Raw genomic sequence first — 24407 nt, 5'->3', positions numbered from 1 at the left:
TTTTAATGGCAATGGTAGTTATTTTTCAGGAACCAAACTCAGTACTACCTTGAGGATTTCTTGTAAAGGTGGTCGTGTGGTAGTGAACTCCCGCAGTTTCTATTCTGCCATTTTGATTCTATGGTCCCAAACAATAATCTTAAGAAAACTAAACATGATGCAAGAAAATGTAGATAAAATGAAGTCAGAAAAATATTCCAGGACCTTATAGCAGACTAGAAGTGCCTAGGGTGCATTCCTCTGGCAGAAGATCAGAACAAGCCCAATTCCACTACCACCAAAGTCACCAGCACCTATGTCTAATCACAGAATGGCCCCCCTGTATTCCTTCAGAGCATTTAATCTTGCTCTTCACCACAGCCACCTTAGCCAGGGCAAGCAAGTGAGAAGGCTCAGAGAGGAGCCGAGCCTGGCGAGGAGGACAGGCTTGGCTGTGCTGGGCTGGAGCTGCCACCAGCTGAGAAAATGGAGGCAGCCCTGGGGGCAGTGAGTAGCCTGGTGGGGCAGGCGGAAGCCGGGCGGGTGTCAGCCCCCTGAGCAGGGCTGGCCCGGTGGTCACTCACAGGGCTGTGCCAGGTTGGGCAGCTCCCTCTCTGCCTCTGCTTTGTCGCCATCCCCATTCTCGGCTGCCGCTGCCTCAGTCTGCTCAGTCGGTCCCATGGCATGGCTCAGGTGCTCCCAGGAATCTTCTTTTATGCCGGCCTGAAACCTCGAATCCTGAATAGGGCAGCTGGCTGCCTTCAGCGCGGCCCCAGCCTCTGGGATCCTGGCTGTGTCAACAGCAGCCCCGGCACCATGTTCCCTGTTTAGAGACTCGCTTTTGCAGCTAAGAAACAGTTCTTTTCCTGCTCCATACTTCAAAGCTGTTGCCTGTAAATGAGGCAGCCTCTCCTGCCAAGGGCAAAGTGGCAGTCAGCCCCCACAACTGGCCACCAGCCGCAGTCCTCCCTTAAGAGACGGCAAGATGAAGGTCCACAAGTTTCCTGGCTGCCTAAGGCCCAGTGCCTGCCTTTTCCACCTCAGCTACTCTGTACCAAGCGCTGCAGCCACCGCCATCTTGGAAATCTCCAGACATTCAATATTTGCCAGAGAAACATTACTGCTTTTCAGCTTCTTACAAAATAGCACTGAAACCAACAAATCATATAATTGCCATGCTGGTGGTGAGTGAAAGGATGCTTCAGAGATATTTGCTTGGAAATATTGTATGAATCTGCTGGGTCCAAGGCTTTCATCAAATTCTTCAACGATCAGCCTCGCTGACATTTATCGAAGTTTATTAAATGCCAGGACCTATGTGTAGCCCTTAGCCGTCCCTGTCCCCTTTCACTGTCCTAACTCAACCTTTAGATCTAATATTGTTTGCTTTATAAATTTGGCTACTCTGATATTGGGTGCATGTATATTTATGATTGTTATGTGTTCTTGATGGATAGATCCTTTTATCTTTATATAGTGCCTTCTTTATCTCTTTTTATGTTTTTTGCATATTTATGGTTTGTGTATTTTATCTGATATAAGAATAGCTTCTCCAGCTCATTTTCATTTCTATTTGCATAGTATATCTTTTTCCATCCTTTCACTCTTAGTCTATGTGTGTCTTTACAGGTGAGGTGAGTCTCTTGAAGGCAGCATATTGTTGGGTCTGTCTTTTTAATCCAGTCAGTCAGTCTATCTTTTGAGTGGGGAATTTAATCCTTTTACATTTAGAGTAATTATTGAAAGGTGTTGATTTACTCCTAGCATTTTATTGATTATTGTTTAGATGACTTAAGTATGTGTTGTTCCTTTCTTTATGATTTACTTGTTTTCTTCTCTATTTGTTGGCTTCTTGGGGTGGTAGGTAATCTGTTTTTTTCTCTTTATTGTTAGCATTTTTATTTTACTGGTAAGTTTTGTTCTTTCTTGAGTATTCATGGCAGCGATGTTTGTTTTTCAGGTATCAAACCCAATACTTCCTTAAGAATTTCTTGTAAGGCTAGTCATGTGGTAGTGAACTCCCACAGTCTTTGTCTGTGAAATATACTGTTTGTCCATTTGAGAAGGATAGCCTTGCTGGGTGAAGTATTCTCAGCTGGCAATCTTTGTCTGTTAGTGTTTTGAATATATCATCCTATTCTTTCCTGGCTTTTAGGATTTCTGATAAAAAGTCTGATGTTAATCTGATTGGGGCTCCATTATAGGTGACTTGATGCTTCTCCCTTGCAGCTTTTAAGATTCTCTCTTTGTCTTTGAGTTTTGCCAGTTTGACTATAACATGTCTTGGAGAGGAGCTTTTTGGGTTGAGTGTGTTTGGGGATCTTTGGGCCTCCTGAATCTGAAGATCTGTGACTTTGCCTATACCTGGGAAGTTTTCTGGTATTATTATGTTGAATATGTTTTCAATGACATTTCCTTTTTCCTCCCCTTCTGGAATACACATGACTTGGATATTTGAGCACTTAAGGTTGTCTGTTATCTCTCTTAGATTTTCTTCAATGTTTTTAATTCTGTTTTCTTTTTTCTGCTCTGCCTGTGTTAATTCAAATGGCCTCTCTTTAAGGTCAGATACTTTCTCTTCTGTTTGTTCTAGCTGGCTGGTTAGACTCTCTGTTGTGTTTTTTTTGTTTTATTGAATGAATTCTTTAGCTCCACACACTCTGCTACATTCTTTTTCAGGGCATTAGTTTCTTTGTACATTTCTTCTTTCAGATTCTGTATATTTTTTTCTCATTTCATTGTGTTGTCTACCTGAGTTTTCTTTTATCTCATTTGGTTTCCTTAGAATTGTTGCTCTAATTTCCCTGTCAGTCATTTCAAGGACTTCCTGTTCTATGGGATCTAGAACTTGACAGTTATTATTTTTCTTTGGTGGTGATATACTTTCTTGATTTTTCATATTTCTGGTATCTTTCCTTTGGTGTTTAGTCATTGTGGCCTGGGTGTCACAGTCCACTCATTCACCCCTGATGTTGGTCTGGATCCTGAATGGACTGCCTATTCTTGGCAGTGGTAACTAACCTGGGCTGGGGGTCCCACGGTGCCTGCCTGCTCTGTCATGGCTGGCTTGGGGCTTGTGGGTGTGGTGGCTCTTGGGGCTCTCTGGGCAGCAGGCACTGGCCTGAGCTGGGGATCCTGCAGCACCTGCCTTTTCCAGTGCAGCTCACTTGGGGCCTGTGATTCTGGAGGCTCTCAGGGCTCTCTGGGTGGTAGGCACTGGCTTGAGCTGGGGGTCCCATGGCACCTGCCTTTTCCAGTGTGGCTGTCTTGGGGCATGTGTGACCAGTAGCTCTTGGGTCTCTCTAAGTGGTGGGGACTGATGTGGACTGGAGGTCCCACAGTGCCTTCCTTTTCTGGTGCAGAGGACTTGGGGCATGTGGGCCCAGTGGCTCTCAGGCCTCTCTGGGTCCTCTTTTAATTGAAGAATTTAATCATTTACATTCAGTTATTTCTGATATGTGGAAAATTGTTTCTGCCCTTTAAAAAAAGTTTTCTGGTATTGTTTTGAGATCCATCGTTTTTTGTTTGTTTGTTTCTCTCTCTCTGTCTTTCTCTCTCTCTTTCTTTTTTTTGTTATTTACCACTATGGATCAGTGGTTTTCTGTTGTAATAATTTTTGTTTTCTTTCTCTTTCTCATTTGCACATTTGATGCCATTTCTTTTTCTGTGTTTACTTTGGAGCTAACTTAAAGAGTCTTGTATTATAATACACTTTTGTCAGCTGATAGCAATTTAACTTTGCATGAAAATACTTTAGATTCTCCTCCCTCAAACACAATTTATATTTTTGTTGTCTTAATATACATTTGTGTCGTTTGTGTATTCCTTAGCTACTAGTTGTAGTCCTTATTGTTTTTTGACCGTTTTGATTAAATCTTTACTCTAGAGAATTGAAGAACTTACATAGCACTCTTACTTAACGGGTATATTCTGAATTTGTATTGTGAATTTACCTCTGAGATTGAATTATAAATTTATCATATCTGGTGAGTTTTGTACCTTTTAATGTTTTCATGATAGTAGTTATAATCTTTTCATTTGCAGTTGTAGCACTTATTTAAACATTTTATATATATATATAAGTCTGGTCTAGTAGTGATGTATTCCCTCAGCTCCTTCTTGTCAGCAAAGGTCTTTATTTCTCCCTTATGTCTGAAGGATAGCATATCTGGATAAAATATTCTTAGCTGACAGTATTTTTTCTTTCAGCACTTTGAATATATTATTCCATTCTCTCCTGGCCTCTAATGGTTCTGTTCAGAAATCTGCTGACAGTCTACTGGGGGTTACTTTATATGTGACTTGACAATTTTCTCTTGTAGCTTCAGAATTCTCTCTTTGTCTGTGAGTTTTGATGGTGTAATTCTGATGTGCCTCGAAGAGGATCTTTTTGGGCTAAGTCTAATTGGGGACTTTGAGATTTCTGAATCTGAGTATTCATCTCTCTCCCAATGCTTGTGAATTTTTCAAGTATTATTTCATTCAATGGAGTTTCTGTGCCTTTCTCCATCTTTTTTCGCTCTGGACATCTCTTATTTAACGTTTGTTTGCTTAATTTTCCCATAAGTCTCATAGGCTTTCTTCATTCTTTTTTATTCTTATTTCTTTTTTCCCTCTCTGACTGGGCTATTTCAAATGATCTGCCTTCAAGTTCAGAAATTCTCTTTTCTGATGATCTCAGCTGTTGTTGAATCTCTCAGTTGTATTTCTTATATCATTCTTTGAATTCTGCAGCTCCAATATTTCTGTTTGGTTCTTTTTAATGCTATCTATCTCTTTGTTAAATGTCACATTTAGATCATGATCTTTTCCTGATTTTATTGAACTATTTGTCTGTATTCTCTTGTATCTCATTGAGTTCACTTATGCCCATTCTTTAAAATTCCTTTACCAGCATTTTGTAACTGTCCTTTTCTTTGGCATCTGTTCCTGTGGATTTATTGTGTTCCTTTAGTTTCTTCACATTTCCTTGCATTTTCATGTCTTTTGTGTCCTTTTGTTGATATCTGTGCAACCAATTGACTAGTTGATTTTCCCAATTTTATGGACTGGATTACATAGAAATGAAATTTTCCTGAAAGTGAGTCCTGTGTTGTCTCTTGGTTATGTTGCATTGGCTTTGGTATTAGGTGGACTCAGTAGCATAGTCACTATGTAGATTCTTTGGTCATAATCCTCTTCAGTGATGTGTGCAAAAATTTTGCACCAACACTGGCACTATTTTTCCCGGTTGGAGACTCTGGGCTGTGTTGGGCCAGACTTGTGCAGGTGTAGAGGGCTGACCAGAAGTTTGTTAGTCTCTCTGAGGCTCAGAGTTACGACCTGACCTGCTATCAGGGCAGATGTGGGCATGCAGCTCTGTCGTTGTCTCTCTCAGAGGGTGGTGCACTGCCCGATGAACATTTGAGCTGGAAACTAGTGAGATTGGGTGAAAATTGGGAGGTTCAAGTGGCCCTGGGAAGGCCTACCAGAGGAGTGGATGCCACTTCTAGGCCAGGAGCTGGTATGTGTGGGCACCCTTGGACTAGGTGGCTCAATAGAGGCCTGCTGGATGGTGTAGAGCCACCACCCAAATTGCTGTCAGGCAGGCACTGACCCACCAGAGTTTGTCCAGTCTGTCAAGGGCTGCTTGAGCAAGCCTGCAAGGGTACAGCTAGGCTCAGCATCTCTGAAGAGGCCTTCCATAGAGTGCCAAAGCCACTGCTTGATGTGCTGTCAGTGAGTGAGATGGTGTACACTGGTGCATCTGGGTCTGCCAACTTTGTGGAGGCCTGCTAGGGGAAAGCAAAGCCCTTGCTATATCCACAATCAGTCAGAGAGCAGGTGTACACTAGTGCTAAACAGTCTAGTGGCTGTGAAGGGCCACAGCGGGAGGCAGAACTACTGCTGAAAAGGCTGTAGGCTGGCAATGAGCACATGTAGGTCTAGCGTGCCAGCAGGTTGTGCAGGGCAGGTGTATGTGAATAGGTGGAATTCTGCTTTTTGTGCTTACCTGCTGAAAGATCTACCTGCTCACCTGCAGTGGTGGGAGTGCCATGTGTGTTCAGACACTGGAATCTCGGTCTTTCTGTCTGGTTTAGGCTCCAGTCAGCTTGGGTCATGGTCCTGCAGGCACCCATGTAGACATGGTAGAATGCAGGTGGGGCCTCAAAATGGAGGAAATCAGCTTGCATTGGCCTCCAGGGTAGGAAGCACTCTAGTTGCTGGTTTGATTTTAAGATGGCAGTGTGCCATAGCCACTTATGTAAGGAAAGGGGGATGCTGTACCTGGGACTTTACTATGAGGCCACAAAGCTGCACAAACTCCCAGCTAATCCCCAAATGGGTTTGAAACCTGAAAGGACAGGGAAATCTCTTGTGCCATAGATTGCTGGCATTTGTGGTGGCAGTGGAAACAGTTGGAGTTTTTCCAGCTTAACTTCTCCATCTGACTCTGACCCTGTCCAATCCCTGTGGAAAGACAGTGAAGCAGATATGTATGGTGCTCTCCCAGCCTTCCTTGCTTTACAAATTTTTGTCACTCCCCTGATAATCTCCAGTGTGCATATTCAGTCTGTTCTGTCACAATACTGTTGTTTGTTCATTGTTTTTGTCTCTTTTAGTGGTAGAGGATGAGTGCTAGACGACTCTATTCAGTCTTCTTCTACCACCCTCCTCTAAAGATAAACATGGGTGTGCAGGTATCCATTGAGATGATTTTCATTCCTTTGCAAATGTACCCAGTAGTGGGATTGCTGAAGCATATGATACTTATACCCATAGCTGCTTGGAAAACATCCATGCTCTTTTCAATATTGGTTATACTAATTTATAGTCCCATGAACACTGTAGAAGTGTTCCATTTCTCCCCTTTCTGGTCAGCATTTATTTTCTGTCTCTTTGATAAAAGCTGGTCTAAGTGAAGTGAGAAACATCTCAATGTGGTTTTTATTTGCATTTCTCTGTTATTAGTGAGGTAGATTTTTTTATATACCTGTTGGTTTTTTTATATGTCTTCTTTTGAGAGATATCTATTCATCTCTTTTGCATATTTTCATTTCTGTTTTTTATCTTTAAGATAGTTTATTATATATATGTGGGGTACAAAGTTGACTTTCAATAGTTGTGTACAATGTGTGATGGTCAGATCAGGAGAGTTAGCTTATTCATCACTGCAATACATAATCCTTGTTTGTGTCCATTAACCAGCTTCTCATTAACTTCCTTCCTTCTTTTCCTCCCCTTTCCTACCCTTTTCTACCTCTAGTAACTAGAGTTCTTTTGTCTCCTTATAAAAGTTCAACATATTATTGTGATTGTTGTTTCCTCTTTCTCTCCCTCTATTGTTTATGTATTTATGGATTCAGTTCCCACTTATGAGTCAGAACATGTAGTATATCTCTTTCTGCACCCGGGTGTTTCACTTACTATAATTTACTCCAGGCTCATCCATCTTACTGCAGATAATAGAATTTTATTCTTTTTTATGGCTAAGTAGTATTCCACTGTGTGTATATACCATATTTTCTTATCTAGTCATCCATCAATGGACATTTATGTTGGTTTCATACTCTGCCTCTTGTAAATAGAGGTGTGATAAACATGGGAGTGCAGGTATCATTTGACATGATGATTTCCATTCCTTTGGGTATATACCCAGAAGGAGGATTGTTGGATCATATGGTCGATCTATCTGATATTTTTTCAGAACCTCCATACAGTTTTCCAAAATGGTTATACTAATTTATGGTTATACTAATTTATACTAATTTATGGAGCTTTTTATACAAAAGCTCCCCTTTCTCCACATACTCCCAGCATGTGTTGTTCTCAGTCTTTGTAATAATGGCCAGTCTGACTGGAGTGAGATGATATTTCAATGTTGTTTTGATTTGCATTCCCTGATGATTAGTGATGTTTAGCATTTTTTCATGTACCAGTTGGCTGTTTGTACATCTTCCTTGGAAAAATTATATACTCAGTTCCTTTGCCCATTTTTTGATTACATTACTGTTTTTTCTAACTGTATAGTTGTTTGCGTTCCTTGTATATTCTGAATATTAATCTCTTGCCATATGTATAGACTGCAAATATTTCCTCCTATTCTGTAGGTTGTCATTTCAATGTGCTGATTGTTTCCTTTGCTGTGCAGTATCTTTTTTGTTTGATATAATCACATTTGTTTTTTGTTGTGGTTTCTTGTGCTTTTGGCATCTTATTCATAAAGTCTTTGCCCAGCCCTACATCCTGGAGTGTTTCCCTTATTTTTTCATCTAAGAGTTTTAAAGTTTCAGGTGTTATATGTAAGTCTTTAATCCATTTTGAGTTGATTTTGGTATATGGTGAGAGGTACTGATCAAGTTTCAGTCTTCTATGTATGGGTATCCACTTTTCCCAGCACCATTTTGTCCCTTTTAAAATTGGATTACTTGTTTCTTTAATATTTAGTGGAATACCTTGTATATTATGAATATTAATCCTTTGTCAAATGCATATTTTGCAAATATCTCCTCCTATTCTGCAGGTTGTCTTTTTGCTGTCTTGATTATTTCCTTTGCTGTGAAGATGATTTTTGGTTTAATAGAATAAAGTTTGTTTATTTTTTCTTTTGTTGCCTTTGCTTAATTCATATTTATAAAATCTTTGCCCAGCCAGTCCTATCTCCTGAAGAGTTTCCCCTGTGTTTTCTTCTAGAAATTTTATAGCTTCAGGTCTTATATTTAATTCTCTAATCTATTTAAACTTGATGTTGGTATATGGTTAGAGTACAGTGTAGTTTCGTTCATCTACACATAGATATCCTGTTTTCTTAGCTCCATTTATTGAAAAGACTCTTTTTTCTCCCCAATGTATGTTCTTGGTACCTTTGTCAAAGATCAGTTGGCTATAAATTTATTGAGTTATTTCAACATTTTCTCTTTTGTTCCACTGCTTTATGTGTCTGTTTTTATGCCATACCAAGCTATTTTGGTTACTATAGGTTTGTGCTATATTTTGAAGTCAATTAGTGTCGTGCCTTCAACTTTATTCTTTTTGCTCAGGATTTCTCTTTCTATTCAGGGTCTTTTGTTGTTCCATATGAATATTAGGATTTTTTTTCTATTTCTGTAAAGAATGCCATTGGTATTTTGATAGGAATTATATTGAATCTGTAGATCACTTTGAATACTATGAAAATTTTCACATTAATTCTCTAAATCCATGAACATGGACTGTCCTTCCATTTTTATTGTGTGTCTTATTTAATTTCTTTCATCAGTATTTTGTAGTTTTTATGTACATATCTTTCACCTCCTTGATTAAATTCATTCCTAGGTATTTTATTTTTTAGGGGAGTATTGTAAATGGGATTGCTTTCTTGATTTCTTTTTCTGCTAGTTCACTGTTTATGTAGAGAAATACTTCTGATTTTTGTGTTTTGGTTTTGTATCCTGCAACTTTACTGAATTTGTTCATCAGCTCTGAGAATTTCTTGGTGGAGTCTTGACAATTTTCTGTATATAAGATCATATCATTTGTAAACAGGGACAATTTTGCTTCCTCTTTTCCAATTTGGATACCCTTTATTCCTTTCTCTTCCCTAATTGCTCTGGCTAGATATTGCAGTACTATGTTAAATAGGAGTGGTCAGAGTGGGTATCCTTGTCTTCTTTCTGTTCTTAGATGGAAGGGTTTCAACTTCTTCCCATTCACGATCATGTTAGCTGCGAATTTGTCATGTATGGGTTTGTTGTATTGATATACTTTCCTTCTATACCTAACTTATTGAGTTTTTATCATGAATGATGTTGAATTTCATCCAATGCCTTTTCATCCAATCCATTTCATAATGGATTTTCTCCTTGATTTTGTTGATGTGGTGTATCACATTCATTGATTTGTGTATGTTTCCCCATCCTTGCATCCCTGAGATGAATGTTACTTGATCATGTTATATAATCTTCTTGATGTGCTATTGAATTCTGTTTGCTAGTATTTTGTTGAGATTCTTTATATCTATATTTATCAAAGATATTTAACTGCACTTTTTTGTTGTGTCTTTATTTGTTTTTGGTATCAGCATGATGCTACCTCATGGAATGAGTTTCAGAGAAAACTCTCCTCTTCTATTTTTTGGAATAGTTTGAGAAGAATTAGTAGTAAATCTTCTTGGAAAGTTCGGAAGAACTCGGAAACAAAGCCATCTGGTTCTGGGCTTTTCTTTGTTGGAAGACTGCTGATTACTGGTTCAATCTCATTGCTCATTATTGGTCTATTCAGGTTTTCTACTTCTTCTTGGTTCATCTAGGTAGTTTATATGCATTCAGAAATTTGTCCATTTCCTTCAGATTTTCAAATTTATGTATAGTTTTTCAGAGCAGTGTCTAATAATTGATTCTATGTATTTCTGTGATACTGGTTGTAATGTCTCCTTTTTCATTTCAGGTTTTTGTTATTGTGTCTTCTCTCTTCTTGGTTTAGATAGTAGTTTGTTAATTTTGTTTATCTTCTCAAAAACAACTTTTTTTCCATCAGTCTTTGCTGTTTTTTGTTTGTTTTGTTTTTATTTCATTTAGTTTTCTTGTTATTTATATTATTTCTTTCTGTCTACTAACTTTGGGATTGGGTTTTTCTTTCTTCTCTAGCTCCTTCAGGTATATTGTTAGGTCAATAATTCAAAATCTTTCTACTTTATTTATGTGACCACTTATTGCAATAAATTTTTTTGTTAGTACTGCTTTTGTAGTATCCCATAGGTTCTGGTATTATATACCTCTACTTTTGATTATTTCAAGAAAATTTTGCTTTCCTTTTCATTTCTTCTTTGTCCCATTGTTATTCTGGATCATGCTGTTTAAATGCACTTCCACATCCGAAGGCTTACAGATCCCCAAACAGGTTAAGTTGAAAAAGTTTCTCTTCCATACACATTGTAGTCAAATTGTTGAATCTCAACACCAAGAGGCAGTTCTTAAAACATTAAGAGAAAAGTGCTTGGAAAAGTGCTGATAAGAAAATCCCCATCAGACTTAACAGCAGATTTCTCACAGAAACCTTACAGCCATGAGAAAGTGGGATGATATATTCAAAATACCTAGAGAAAAAACTGTCAGCCCAAAATACTATACCCAGCAAAGCTTTTCTTCAGAAATGAAGAAGAAATAGTGTCTTATCAAGACAAACAAAAACTGTGGTACTCATCACCACAAGACTGGCCCTGCAAAAAATTCTCAAGAGAGTTCTACATCTGCAACAAAAAGAACAATTACTACCATTGTAATTCCACCAGTAGAGCAGACACATAAACAAAGAAGGAGAAAGCAACAATATCTTATCACTACAAAAAAACCAAAAAACAAACAAGAAAGAGCAAAGGCAAACAATAAAATGGAGAGTGGGTTTGGGGATAATAGGTCTGGTGTAGCACATGGGGAAGGTCTACGACTTGTAGTCATGAATTTACTAATATTAAAAAATAAAATAAAAAAGAGAAAGAAATAAAAGATTTATAAAATAAGCATTAAAAAGTTAATAAAATATCAGGAGTAAGGCACTACCTTTCAATAACAAACTTGAATGTAAATGGATTGAATCCTCCACTTTAAAGATATAGTCTGGCTGAATGGATTAAAAAACAAGACTGTTTTGACATAAGAATTTATTGAAATAAAGTTCGATCTTAGTACTGCTTTTGCAGTATCCTACAGGTTTTGATGTAATGTATCTTTATGTTCATTCTTTTCAAGAAATGTTTTGATTTCCTGTTTAATTTCCTCTTGGACCCATAGGTCATTCACTAGCATGTTTAAGATTCATGTGTTTGTATAGTTTCCAGATTTTCACTTGTTATTCATTTTAATTTTTAATCTGTTGTTGTCTGCTAAGATACTTGAGATGATTTGTTCTTAAAAATTTGTTGAGGTTTGATTTGTTACCTAATATGTGGTTTATACTTATGAATGTTCCATGTACTGATGAGAAGAGTATATATTCTGTAGTTGTTGGATGAAATGTTCTGTAGCTGCCAAGACCAATTGGTCTAATCTGTGGTTTAAATCTTGTGTTTCTTTTTTGATTTGTTGCCTAGATGACCTGTCCAATGTTGAGGGAAGGGTGTTATGGTCCCCAACTATTATCATATTTGGGTCTATCTCTTTCCTTAGGTCTAATAGTGTTTGCTTCATGTATCTGTGTGCTCCAATGTTGGGTGCATCCTTATATATGATTGTTATGTCTTCTTGCTGGATAGATCCCTTAGTCATTATATACTGGCCTTTTTTGTCTCTTTTTAGTGGTTTTTGGTTTAAAGCCTATTTTATCTATATAAGAATAGCTACTCCCACTGGTTTTTTATTTCATTTGGATGTCTTTTTCCATCCCTTTGCACTTTACTCTTACTTTGTGTGTTTCTTTACAGGTGAGGTGAGTCTCTTGGAGACAGTATAGAGTTGGGTCCAACTTTTTAATCCAATCAGAAAGTCTTTCTCTTTTGAGTGGGGAATTAATCCATTTACATTTAAGGTTGTTATTGAAAGGTAGTGTCTTACTTCTGGCATTTTACTGATTTTTATTTTGGGTGTTTAAAATATCTTTTGTATCTTCCTTTCCCTTTTATTATTTGTCTTCCATGTTTGTTTGTTTTGGAAGTGATAAGATACAGTTTTGTTCTCTTTCTCATTTGCATTTTTGTTCTACCAGTGGGTGTTGTGCTTATGTACTCATGGAAGTGGTTATTGTTTTTAGATCCCAGATGGAGGACTCCCCCAAGGATTTATTATAGGGCTGATCATGTGGTGGTGAAGTCTTATAGATTTTGTTTAATGGGAAATACAATATTTCTCCTTCATTTTGCAGGATAGTCTTGCTGAGTTCACTATTCTTGTCTGGCAGTTTTTTTCTTTTAAAATTTTGAGTATATCATCACATTTTCTTCTGGCCTGTAAAGTTTCTGTTGGGTAGTCTGATTGGGTACCCCCTATATTTGACTTGATAGTTTTCTCTTGCTGTTTTTTAGGATTCTCTCTTTGTCTTTGATTTTTGCCATTTTGACTATAATGTGCCTCAGGGATGACCTTTTGTACTGAACCTGTTTGGGGATCTTTGAGCCTCCTGAATCTGAAGGTCCATAGCTCTCCATATACCCAGGAAGTTTTCTACTATTATTTCATTGAATATATTCTCAATGCCTTTTCCTTCCTTCTCCCTTTCAGGAGCACCTCTGGTTCAGATATATGTGTGCTTAAGGTTGTCTGATATCTCTCTTAGATTTTCTTTTTTTTTTTAATTCTTTTTTTATTATTTGATTTGCCTGAGTTATGTCAAGGAGACTGTCTTCAAGGTCAGTAATCCTTTCTTCTGCTTGCTCTAGCATGTTGCATTCTCAGTTGTGTTTTTTATTTTGTAGAATGACTCCTTCTGTTCCATGACTTCTGCTACATTCATTTTTAGAGTATTGATCTTTTTGTAGATTTCCTTCTTCTTCTCACATAGTTGTGTCCAGTTCATTGTGTCATCTAACTGAGTCTTTCTGTATCTCATTGAGTTTCCTAAAGATTTTTACACAGAATTCCTTTTCAGTCATTTCAAGGATTTCATGCTCTATGGGGTCTGGCTCTTGAGTGTTATTATATTCCTTTAGCAGACTCATATTTTCTTGTCTTTTCATATTTTTGGTATCTCTACATGTAGTCATCTGATAGAGCAGTTGCTTCTTCTATTACTCTTTTCCCTTGGACTTTGCTGTTAAATCTCCTTGTGTGAATTCAATCAAGTGGTCAGTGGTTTGCCTGGAGAGTGGCAGTAGCCTCCCTAAATCCCTGCAGTGGCAGTGGTTGTGCTGGTGGCTTTGGTGGGCTGCCCATGTGGCAGCAGTGGACTCAGCAGTGGCAGGCTGCTTGCATGATATGGTGCCTGTCTGGCAGTTCCTGTGGTGGTAGTGACTATAGCAGTGGTAGCTGCAGCACCTGCCCACTTGGCTGTGATGTCCACAGTAACTGCCTTCCTGGCATCTTAAGTGCCCTGGGTGGCAGTGGGGTTATTTTGTGGGTGTGACATCAGCACTGGTAGCTGCATCTGACTCCCTTGCATATATTGGGTCCACAGTGTCAGCAGGGTTACCTCATGAGGGCAGCAGTGGTACTGGCAATTGCAACTGTCTCTTTCGTGTCCATGATGTCTGCTGTGACAACAGGGTTACCTCATGTGGGTAGCAACAGTGCCAGCAGCTGTACCGGTCTCTCTCACATCTGCAATATCCCCAGTGACAGCAGGGTTACCTCATAGGGTTGACAGCAACACTGGCAGTTGCAATAGCCACCCTCATGTCTGCAGTGGCAGTTGTTACCTCGTGGGGGTGGCAATCATTCTGAAGACTGCAACTGCCTCCCTCTTGTCTGCAGTGTCCTTAGTGGCATCAGAATTAACTTGTGGTACCTGTGGTAGGTGTGGAAACTGTGGCTGAAACTGCATCTGCACTCATGTCTGTAGCATCCTTGGCATTAGTGGGGTTAACTCATAGCAGCGACAGCAGCGTGGGTGGCTGCAACTGCCTTACTCACATTTGCAGTTTCCTCAGCAGCAACAAGGTAAATTCACCACAGCAACAGTGGCACAGACAGCTGCACCTGCCTCACTTGCATTGGCAGCATCCTTGGCAGCAGCAAGATTAACTCACGGAGGTGGCAATGGAGGTGGTGACTGCAGCCACCTCTTTCATGTCTGTGGAGTTTGCTATTGCAGCTTTGGGCCTCCTGCAGGGCTGCTTCTCTAGGGGAGTTGCTCTGTGATGGGCGACGGTTCCGGGGTTGTGCAATGGCTCTGTTGAATGTGGCGGTAGTGGTGGTGGACCTGTTTTGATCTTCTTCTAAGGGAGAAATGTGACCTGGGCACCTCTAGGCCACCATCATCCCCAAGAGACTCTCATTTACATTTCGGGTTATTATTGAAAAGTATTGACTTACTCTTTTCTCTTTACTGATTTTTGTATGGTTGTTTTAAATATCTTTTTTTCCCTTTCTTTCCCTTTTATTGTGTGTCTTCATGTTTGTTAGTTTTTTGAAATGGGAAGATATAGTTTTTTCCCTTTCTCATTTGCATATCTGCACAGATTATTGAAGAAATTGTCTTTTCAGCATTAGTATTCTCAGTGTCCTTGTCAAAGACGAGTTGATCATTTATGTGTGGATTTATTTTGTGGATCTCTATTTTATTTAATTGGTGAATGAGTCTATTTTTATGCCAGTAACATATTGTTTAGATTACTGTAGCTTTGTTATAATATTTTGAAATCAGGCCGTGTGATGACTGCAGTTTTGGTTTCCTCAAGATTGGTTTGATTATAGTTTGTCTTTTGTAGTTTTATATAAATTTTAGTATTCTTTATTCTATTTCTGTGAAAAATACTCTAGGATTTCTGATAGGCATTGCATTAAATCATAGATTACTTTCAGTACTGTGAGCATTTTAACAAAATCAATTGTTTCTTTTTTCTGCCTTTCTTTTCTATGGCTAGGTATTCCACTACTATGTTGAATAAAAGTGATAAGAGTGAGCATCCTTGTCTTGTTATTGATCTTAGAGGAAAAGCTTTCAGTGTGATGTTTGCTTTGGGCTTGTCATATAAGGCTTATATAATGTTGAGGTATATTTCTTCTGTACCTAATTTGTTGACAGCTATTATTATATAAAGAAGGTGCATTTTTTCAAAAGTGTTTTTGCATTTTTTAAGATGATTATATGGTTTTGATCTTTCATTCTGTTAATGTGGTACATCACATTCACAGATTTTCATATGTTGAACCTTCCTTACATCCCAGGAATAAATCTCTGTTGATCACAGTGAATGATCCTTTTAATATACTTTTGAAACTAATTTACTAGGATTTTGTTAAGAATATTTGTAACTAAATTCATCAGATATATTGGCCTGTAACTTTCATTTCTTATAATGTCTTTGGGTTTTGTTTTAGAACAATGCACTCCTTGTAAAATGAGTTTGGAAGTACTCCCTTCTCTTCAATTTTTTGGAAGAGTTTGAGAAGTATTGGTTTTAATTCTTCTTTAAAAGATTCATAAAATCAAGCACAATCTGTATCCTGGGATACTTTTGCATGAGGTTTTTTAAATTAGTGATTTAATCTTCTTACTCATTTTTTTTCTTTTCAAATTTTCTATTTCTTTATGATTCAGTCTTCGTAGTTTTTATGGTTCTAGAAATGTATTTACTTTTCTAGATTATTCAGTTGGTTTGCATATAATTCTTCATTGTAATCTCTTATAATCCTTTGTATTTATGTGGTATAAGTTGCCATTTCTCCTCTTTCATTTTTAAGTTTGTTTATTGGAGTTACCACTACTTTTTCTTGGTTGAGTCTGGCTAAAAGATTTTCTCTGTTCTACCTTTTCTTGCTTTTTTTGCATCAATTTTTTTTTATCATTCCACCTAATATTCTCTATGTGTCTCTCTGTGTATATGTAGATAGAGATATATAGATGACTATTATCATTTTGTCTACCCGTCTTTCTACCTATCTAGAGAGATACCACTATTCTTTTTCTTTGTCCATTCTTCATTTTTCCTCACATCTGACATGATATGTTAATAGTTTTATATCCTATACAGCAGAATTTAATTTACACGATATAAAAAGTTTTAAGAGGAATGAATAATAAACAAATAAAATTATATTGAAAATTTTATGTCATTATTTTTGCAGACGGTTTTGTAAGGCTTCTGTTCTCTGAGGGAGGGATAATTGCATTATGGTATTTAGAATCATTATTTCACTGCTCTTCTTACTCACAAGTAAAAGGGACAGATACAGACTCCAAACTGACAAATGAGTGGACTGTGTTTGATTTCAATTTGCCTACTTGACACTATCTCTTTTCTTTTCTTTTTATGTTTTTATCTAACTTTTTAGGGTAACATAGTTGAATACACATATCTGTGGGGTACAGATTTGAATATCAATACTCATGGGCAATATGTGATGCTCAAATCAGAATAGTTATTACATTCAATAATATGCACTGTCATGGTTACTCATGGCCCTTTACCAGCTGCTCCCTCTCCCTCTTCCCACTTCTAGTAACCTCAGTTCTCCTTTTGAAAGTTCAATGTATTATTGTGAGTGTTGTATCTTTCATTGTTTCTTTTATTTATTTTTATATTATTTTAGCTCCCACTAATGATTGAGAACATATGGTATTTTTCTTTCTGTGCCTGGCTAATTTTACTTAATATTATTTTCTCTAAGTTCATACATGCTGTTGTCAATGACAATATTTCATTCTTTTTTTTATAGCAAAGCAATACTCCATTGTGATATATACTACATTTTCTTTATCTGGTCATCTAATTATGGACATTTAGGTTGGTTCCAACTCTTGACTATTGCAAATAAAGCTGAGATAAACATGGGGGTGCAGGTATCTCTTTGATATGATGCTTTACATTCCTTTGGGTATATGCCCAGCAGTGGAACTGCTGGATGGTATGGCAGTTCTATCTGAAGTAGTTTAAGGAATCTCCATTTCATTTTCCATAAAGGCTGCACCAATTTACAGTCCCACCAACAGTGTAGGAGGGTTCTCCTTTCTCTGCATCCTTGCCAGCATTTGTTGTTCTCTGTCTTTTTGATGATGGACAGTCTAACTGGGGTAAGAATGATATCTTAATGTGGTTTTGATTTGCATTTCCCTGATGCTGAGTGATGTTAAGCATTTTTTACATGTGTCTGTTGGCCATTTGTATATCTTCTTTTGAGAAATTCCTATTCAGTTCCTTTGCCCTTTTTAAAATCAGGTTATTTGTTTTTCTCCTGTTGTTTGAGTTTTTTGTATATTCTGGATATTAATCCTCTGCCAGATGAATAGTTTGCAAGTATTTTCTCACACTCTGTAGGTTGTCTTTTTGCTTTGTCAATTGTTTCTTTTGCTGTGCAGAGGCTTCGTGGTTTGATATAATCCCATTTGTTTATTTTTATTTTTGTTGCCTGTACTGTACTATGGATCAGAGCCACTCTGTCCAGATTATCTTTTCCTGTAAATTTCCAGATTAACGTTGGTCAAAACAAATCACAATTTCATTTTGCAAGATAAAAAATGTGGCAGATGCTTGTAATTTTTCAAATATGTCATCCAGACTCAATAAACACAAAAGCTCCTAATGAGCTGCAGCTTCTTACTTTTCTTACTAAGTTCTTCCAGCCAAGTAACATTCAGCTGGCTCCTGTTTATTCAGATATGTAAGCTTCTAAGACATCACTTCAGATTACCCCTTTATCCAGTATTGTCCACAAGACATTATTCATGGCTATTAATTTTTTTCACTGTATCTTTCATGCCCTCCTTTGCCACCACTTTAAGCATTGTGTATTAGTGACTTTCTTTTCAATGGAGCATGTTCTACATTTTTGTAAGCTCTACTGCACATACTGATTCCCTACTTTAAAAACCTTCTGGTTGGATTATTTTCATGACTGAATGTGACTGATACAACATTAAATTCATTATTTTAAGGCCTCTATATGTTTTTTTCTACACGTGGTCGACTGTGTGTGTGTGTGTGTGTGTGTTTCTTATAGTTTGAAATTGTTCATCTGTATTTCTACTCAGGATTTTCTTTTACTGAATGTCAAAATTGGTGCAAATTATGTTATGCAAGTTCTACATGGTGTCATTTTTCATTGTAAGTTGTTGACTCTTTCCTCTGCTCATCATAGAGTGGGGATTGATACCGGTTATCCAATCATAAGGGGTGCTAACCTGGGGCTGGCTATGTTCAAATGGGAGCCTGCTATGTTACCCATGCTCTCTCACCCTCAGTAGCAAGAAATATAAACTATATAAATATCAAAGTCTACCATGTGAATTGAGCTGCATGATAAAATTACGAGAGAGTTTGAATTTCTATGGGAAGGCACGTGAAGTGAGGAGAGAAGTGTACTAAAGAAAAAGGCTAACAGTATGGAGTGAGACAGGCCACTGCTTAGTAAAACTAATGGTCAAAAAAGCTTAAGGTGAACATAAAACTGTCATATCACATTATTTATTTTCAAAAAAGAGAGTATGGTCAACAATTGTGAACTATATCAAATATCATAATTTCAAACACTTCAAAATAATAAAATGTAAACTGAAAGTTTGATAGGCAATTACAGATAGAACTATCATACTATCCAGCAACCCCACTACTGGGTAAACACCCAAAGGAATGGACGTCATCGTGCTGTAGGGATACCTGCCCTCCCATTATCACAGCTCTATTTGCAATAGCCAAGATATGAAACGAGTGTAAATGTCCACTGATGGATGACTGGATAAGGAAAATGTGATATATATACACAGTGGAAGACTACTCAGCCATAAAAAAGAATGAAATTCTGCCACTCATAGCACCGTGGTTGAACTTAGAGAATAGTATTTTAACTGAAATATAAGCTAGGCACAGAAAGAGAAATACTGCATGTTCCCATCCATAACTGGGCACTGGTGGATAAATAAATAAGAAAGAAAACAGGAAAGAATGAAAGGACGAAAGGACGGAAGGACAGATGGACGGAAGGAAGGAAGGAAGGAAATAAGAAAGAAAGAAAGAAAGAAAGAAAGAAAAAGAAAGAAAGAAAGAAAGAAAGAAAGAAAGAAAGAAAAAGAAAGAAAGAGAGAAGCAACTATCACAGTAATACATTGAACTTTCAGAAGGAGAGAACAGAACTGTAGTTACTAGATGTGGAAAGGGGGAGAGAGTAGGGGATTGGAGTTAATGAGAAATTGGTTAATGGACACGACGAATGATTACATATTGTAATAACAAACAAGCTAACTATCCTGATTTGACCATCACATATTGTACACTGGTATTGATAGTCAACTTTTCACTCCACAAATATGTATAATTATTTATGTTTCAGTAAAAAAAAATTAATTAAAGGTTGCTAGAAGGAGTTAATGAAATTATGGAGTAATGATTCTGTCATATTGTAAGTATATAACAAATTCTTTTGTTGTTCCTCCATTTTACTAAGCAATGAGAATATCATTGCTGTGGTAAAAATATTTACCACAGTAGAACATTTTGGTAAAGGGGGAAAGTACAGCCTGGTATGTTCAGATCACTCTTATGGACATTGTCAGTATATAAAAGGAGACATATACAGCACTCACTAGCAGTCTATTTAGAATAGACGGATTATGTTTGATGGCAGAAACAAGTGAATGAGTAGAAGAATGAGTCTTCACGAGAATGACATAGTAAATAACTCCAAAATCCAAAAAATACAGTTGAAATATTAACATTATGAATTTAAATGTCAACTTTAATGAATATCATATCATTCCTATTCTAACTATATGTACAAACCTACTAATTTTGTTTCTATAACAAGCGTGCAAAAAATGTCCAGACCAAAATGTGAATTTTAAATATTTTGCAGTAAGCAAGATATGTGAACTCTGTTAGATTGGTTTTGTTAATTACAGCATGGTTGCCATGTGGGTCCAGAAAAATTCCTTATTATGAGGTTTTTCTGAGCATTGTGAAAAATATAGCAGGTATGTTGGCATCCATTCACTGCATGTCAGTGGCTCTACAACAATTTATGAGAACCAAAAATGTCTTCGAACATTGCTTGTTGACCCATGGGGTCGGGTGGGAAAAGTAAAAAGGCTTTGCTTGGAAAACTCATGTTAGATGAGTGTTTAAAATGATTACTGTCCTGAAAGAGTTGTGGTTGCAATCAAAATTTTATAAAAGAAGTTAAAATATACATGCTACTCTTTGTGTGTTAGAAGCATAGGTTTCTTTAGAAAGGTTAAAATACTGAAACACAGGTTGAGTGATAAAATTCAATATGATACTTTGTAGAAAATATGCCTTATGAATGCAAATTTGTCTTTCATATAGGTCTACATGGTATACTAAACAATATACCAGAATGCAGAGTGTAGGTATTTGAATTTCACCTTCCACATAACAACGACTTCTGTACTCTGAGGTTCTTAAGAATCCCTGGAATCCAGTCTCTGGAAATCCCACATCTGGGCCTGAAATACAGAGAAGTTGGACATTTCAATATCCTCCTCTCATACTGAACTGTCAATTAATATATTCGTCCACAGGCTCCATTATTTATAATTTTACTATATAATATATTTATTTATCCTTGGAGGCCTGGCATGAGTGGATAAAACGTCTCAAATATCATTAAGATGTTTCTAAATGAAACAATTTTTGCTTTTCCTCTTCTACCTCAGATTTGTTTTGGTTTCATAGGGAACTCAGTCCTATTCATATTATATATGTACACCTTATAAAATCAATCTCATCAGTTTCTTAGCTGCAAAAGCGAGTCTCTAAACAGGGAACACGGCGCCAGGGCTGCTGTGGATGCAGAAAGGATCCCGGAGGCCAGGGCCACGCTGAAGGCAGCCAGTTGCCCTATTCAGTATTCGAGGATTCAGGCCGGCATTAAAGAAGATTCCTGGGAGCGCCCAAGCCGTTCAGCGACTGAACTGCCCGAGGCGGCAGGGGCCAAGAACAGGGAAGGCAACAAACCAGAAACAGAGAGTGAACCCCGACCTGGCACAATCCTGTGAGTGACCCTTGGCCCAGCTCTGTTCGGGGGGCAGATGCCCACCCAGCTCCTGCCTGAACCACCAGGCCACTCAGCGCCCCGGTGCTGCATCCATTTTCCCAGGTGCGGGCAGCTCCACCTGGCTCGGCCATCACAGAGCCTTCCCACTTGCTTCGCCCGGTGTGGGGCTTTCCGGAGCCTGCCGGCCAGCCTCCACTCCCACTCCCTCCATGGTTCTCTGGCAGGGCTGGTGGTGTGGGCGTCCCCGGCCAGTGTCGGGAGGGCAAGGAAGTACAGGCAGGCCGACTGTCACTCCACCACACCCTGGAATCCGGCGCCCAGTAAACTTCCTGTTACCGGGAGGCAGATACCATCTCTGTGGCCACCAGTTTGGAAAAAAGCCTAACGAATTTCTGGTTGGGAATAGTGTGGTAGGAGAGTTCCCAGGTCCACTTAAACCTGCCGAAGAGCAGGCTGCAGGCGGGCGCTAGATTCGGTTTATACCGGGGGGATACAAAGGTGAACAAGACCCGAGAAAGATCTACATAGTGCTACAAAGGCACCCAGAGAGACCGGTCTTCGGTGCCTAGCAGAAACCTGGTAGACTTCCTGGGCGAGGCGGTGCTAAGCAGGGTCTTGAAAGCCCAGCTGATAGACAAGCGTTGCAGAAGACATGCCCCAGCCCAGCACAGTGCGCACAGAGTGGGGAGACGTGCAGCCAGGGAGGCGGAGATTCGACAGAAACCACACACCCGGTGGGGTCGCCACTGCATGATCTAACAGCCTGGGCCAGAGCACATGGAACAGGGAGAAATCCTGCACAGGAAGTGAAAGCTCAACAGAGATCACACACCCTGTGGTACGTGATCCACCAGCCCAGCAGAGTCCAAGCTGACCAGAAAGGTGGCTCCCCGGAGAAGCCCAAGACCCGAGGCAACAACACACACAAGGCACTAGAGGCCAACTGAGCAGTCACGGAGGTAGCCATATGAAATTGGCAACCACAGCAACATCCTAGTTAGTCATTAGTCTCAAACTGGTGGACTGTGAAACCCCCTGCCACAATGAATAAACACCAAAAAAAAAGATACCAGAAATACAAAAAATCAAGAAAGTACACCACCAAAAGATAATAAATCTCAAACTCTAGATCCTGTAGAACAAGAAGCCCTTGAAATAACTGACAAGGAATTTCGAGTGATAATTCTATTTTTTTTTTTTTTGTGACCGGTAAGGGGATCCTAAGCCTTGGCTTGGTGTCGCTCACACCACAGTGAGTGAATCGGCAGCCATCCCTAAATAGGATACGAATCCATGGCCTTGGTGCTCCCAGTGCCGCACTCTCCCGAGTGAGTCGAGTGATAATTCTAAGGAAACTGAATGAGATACAAGAAAACTCAGCTAGACATCATGATGAAATGAGGAAAAGCATACAGGATGTGAAAGAGGAAATGTACAAAGAAATCAATGTCCTGAAAAAAAATGTAGCAGAACTTGCTGAACTGCAGAAGTTATTCAGCGAAATAAAAAACACAATGGAGAGTTTAACCAGCAGGCTTGTCGAAGTTGAAGAGAGAACCTCTGAACTTGAAGATGGGCTGTTTGAAATAAAACAAGCAGACAAAAAGAAAGAAAAAAGAATCAAGGACATTGAAGAAAATCTGAGAGAGATATCAGACAACCTTAAGTGATCAAATATCCGAGTCATGGGTATTCTAGAAGGGGAAGAAAATGGAGATTCCATTGAAAACATATTCAACAAAATAGTGGCAGAAAAGTTCCCAGGTGTAGGAAAAATCACAGATCTTCAGATCCAGGAAGCTCAAAGATCTCCAAATGTATTCAAACCAAAAAGACCTTCTCCAAGACATGTCATAGTCAAATTGGCAAAACTCAGAGACAAAGAGAGAATCTTAATTTCTGCAAGAGAGAAGCGTCAAATCACCTATAAGGGAGCCCCAATCAGGCTAACATCAGACTTTTCATCACAAACCCTAAAAGCTAGGAAGGAATGGGATGATATTTTCAAAATGCTAAAAGACAAAGATTGCCAGCCAAGAATACTCTACCCTGCAAGGCTATCCTTCCGAAATGAAGGGCAAATAGTATATTTCTCAGACAAACAAATACTGCGGGAGTTCACTACCACACGACCACCCTTACAAGAAATCCTCAAGGGAGTACTGGGTTTGGTTCCTGAAAAATAACTACCACTGCCATAAAAACCCAAGAAAAATCTAAATCCGCTACTATAATAAAAATGGCATTCAAGAAGAGAAAACAAGCTAACAAAAACACTATCTACAACCTAAGGAACCAACAAACACAGAAACTAAACAGTAAATCAGAAAGCAAGGAACAAAAGACACCTAAGACAACCAAACAACCAATAAAATGCTAGGAATAAATCAACACCTTTCAATAACAACTCTTAATGTAAAAGTCTTAAATTCCCCAATCAAAAGACACAGACTGGCTGACTGGATCAAAAAGCAGGACCCAAGTATATGCTGCCTACAAGAGACCCACCTCACCCATAAAGATTCACACAGACTAAGAGTGAAAGGATGGAAAAAGATTTACCATGCAAACAGAAAAGAAAAACGAGCTGGAGTAGCTATTCTTATATCTGACAAAATAGACTTTAAACTAAAAACCATAAAAAGAGACAATGAGGGACACTATGTAATGATAAAAGGACTGATGCATCAAGAAGACATAACAATCATAAATATGTACGCACCCAATGTTGGAGCAGCCAGATTTATAAAACAAACTCTATTAGAGCTAAAGAAGGAAATAGACACTAATACCATAATAGCAGGGGACCTGAACACTCCACTGTCAATATTAGACAGATCATCTAGGCAAAGAATCAGTAGAGAAACACAAGAT

This window comes from Cynocephalus volans, chromosome 10 (genome assembly GCF_027409185.1).
Source record: "Cynocephalus volans isolate mCynVol1 chromosome 10, mCynVol1.pri, whole genome shotgun sequence".
NCBI lineage: Eukaryota > Metazoa > Chordata > Mammalia > Dermoptera > Cynocephalidae > Cynocephalus > Cynocephalus volans.
The sequence above is the reverse complement of the archived record's forward strand: the minus strand, read 5'-3'. Positions refer to the sequence as shown.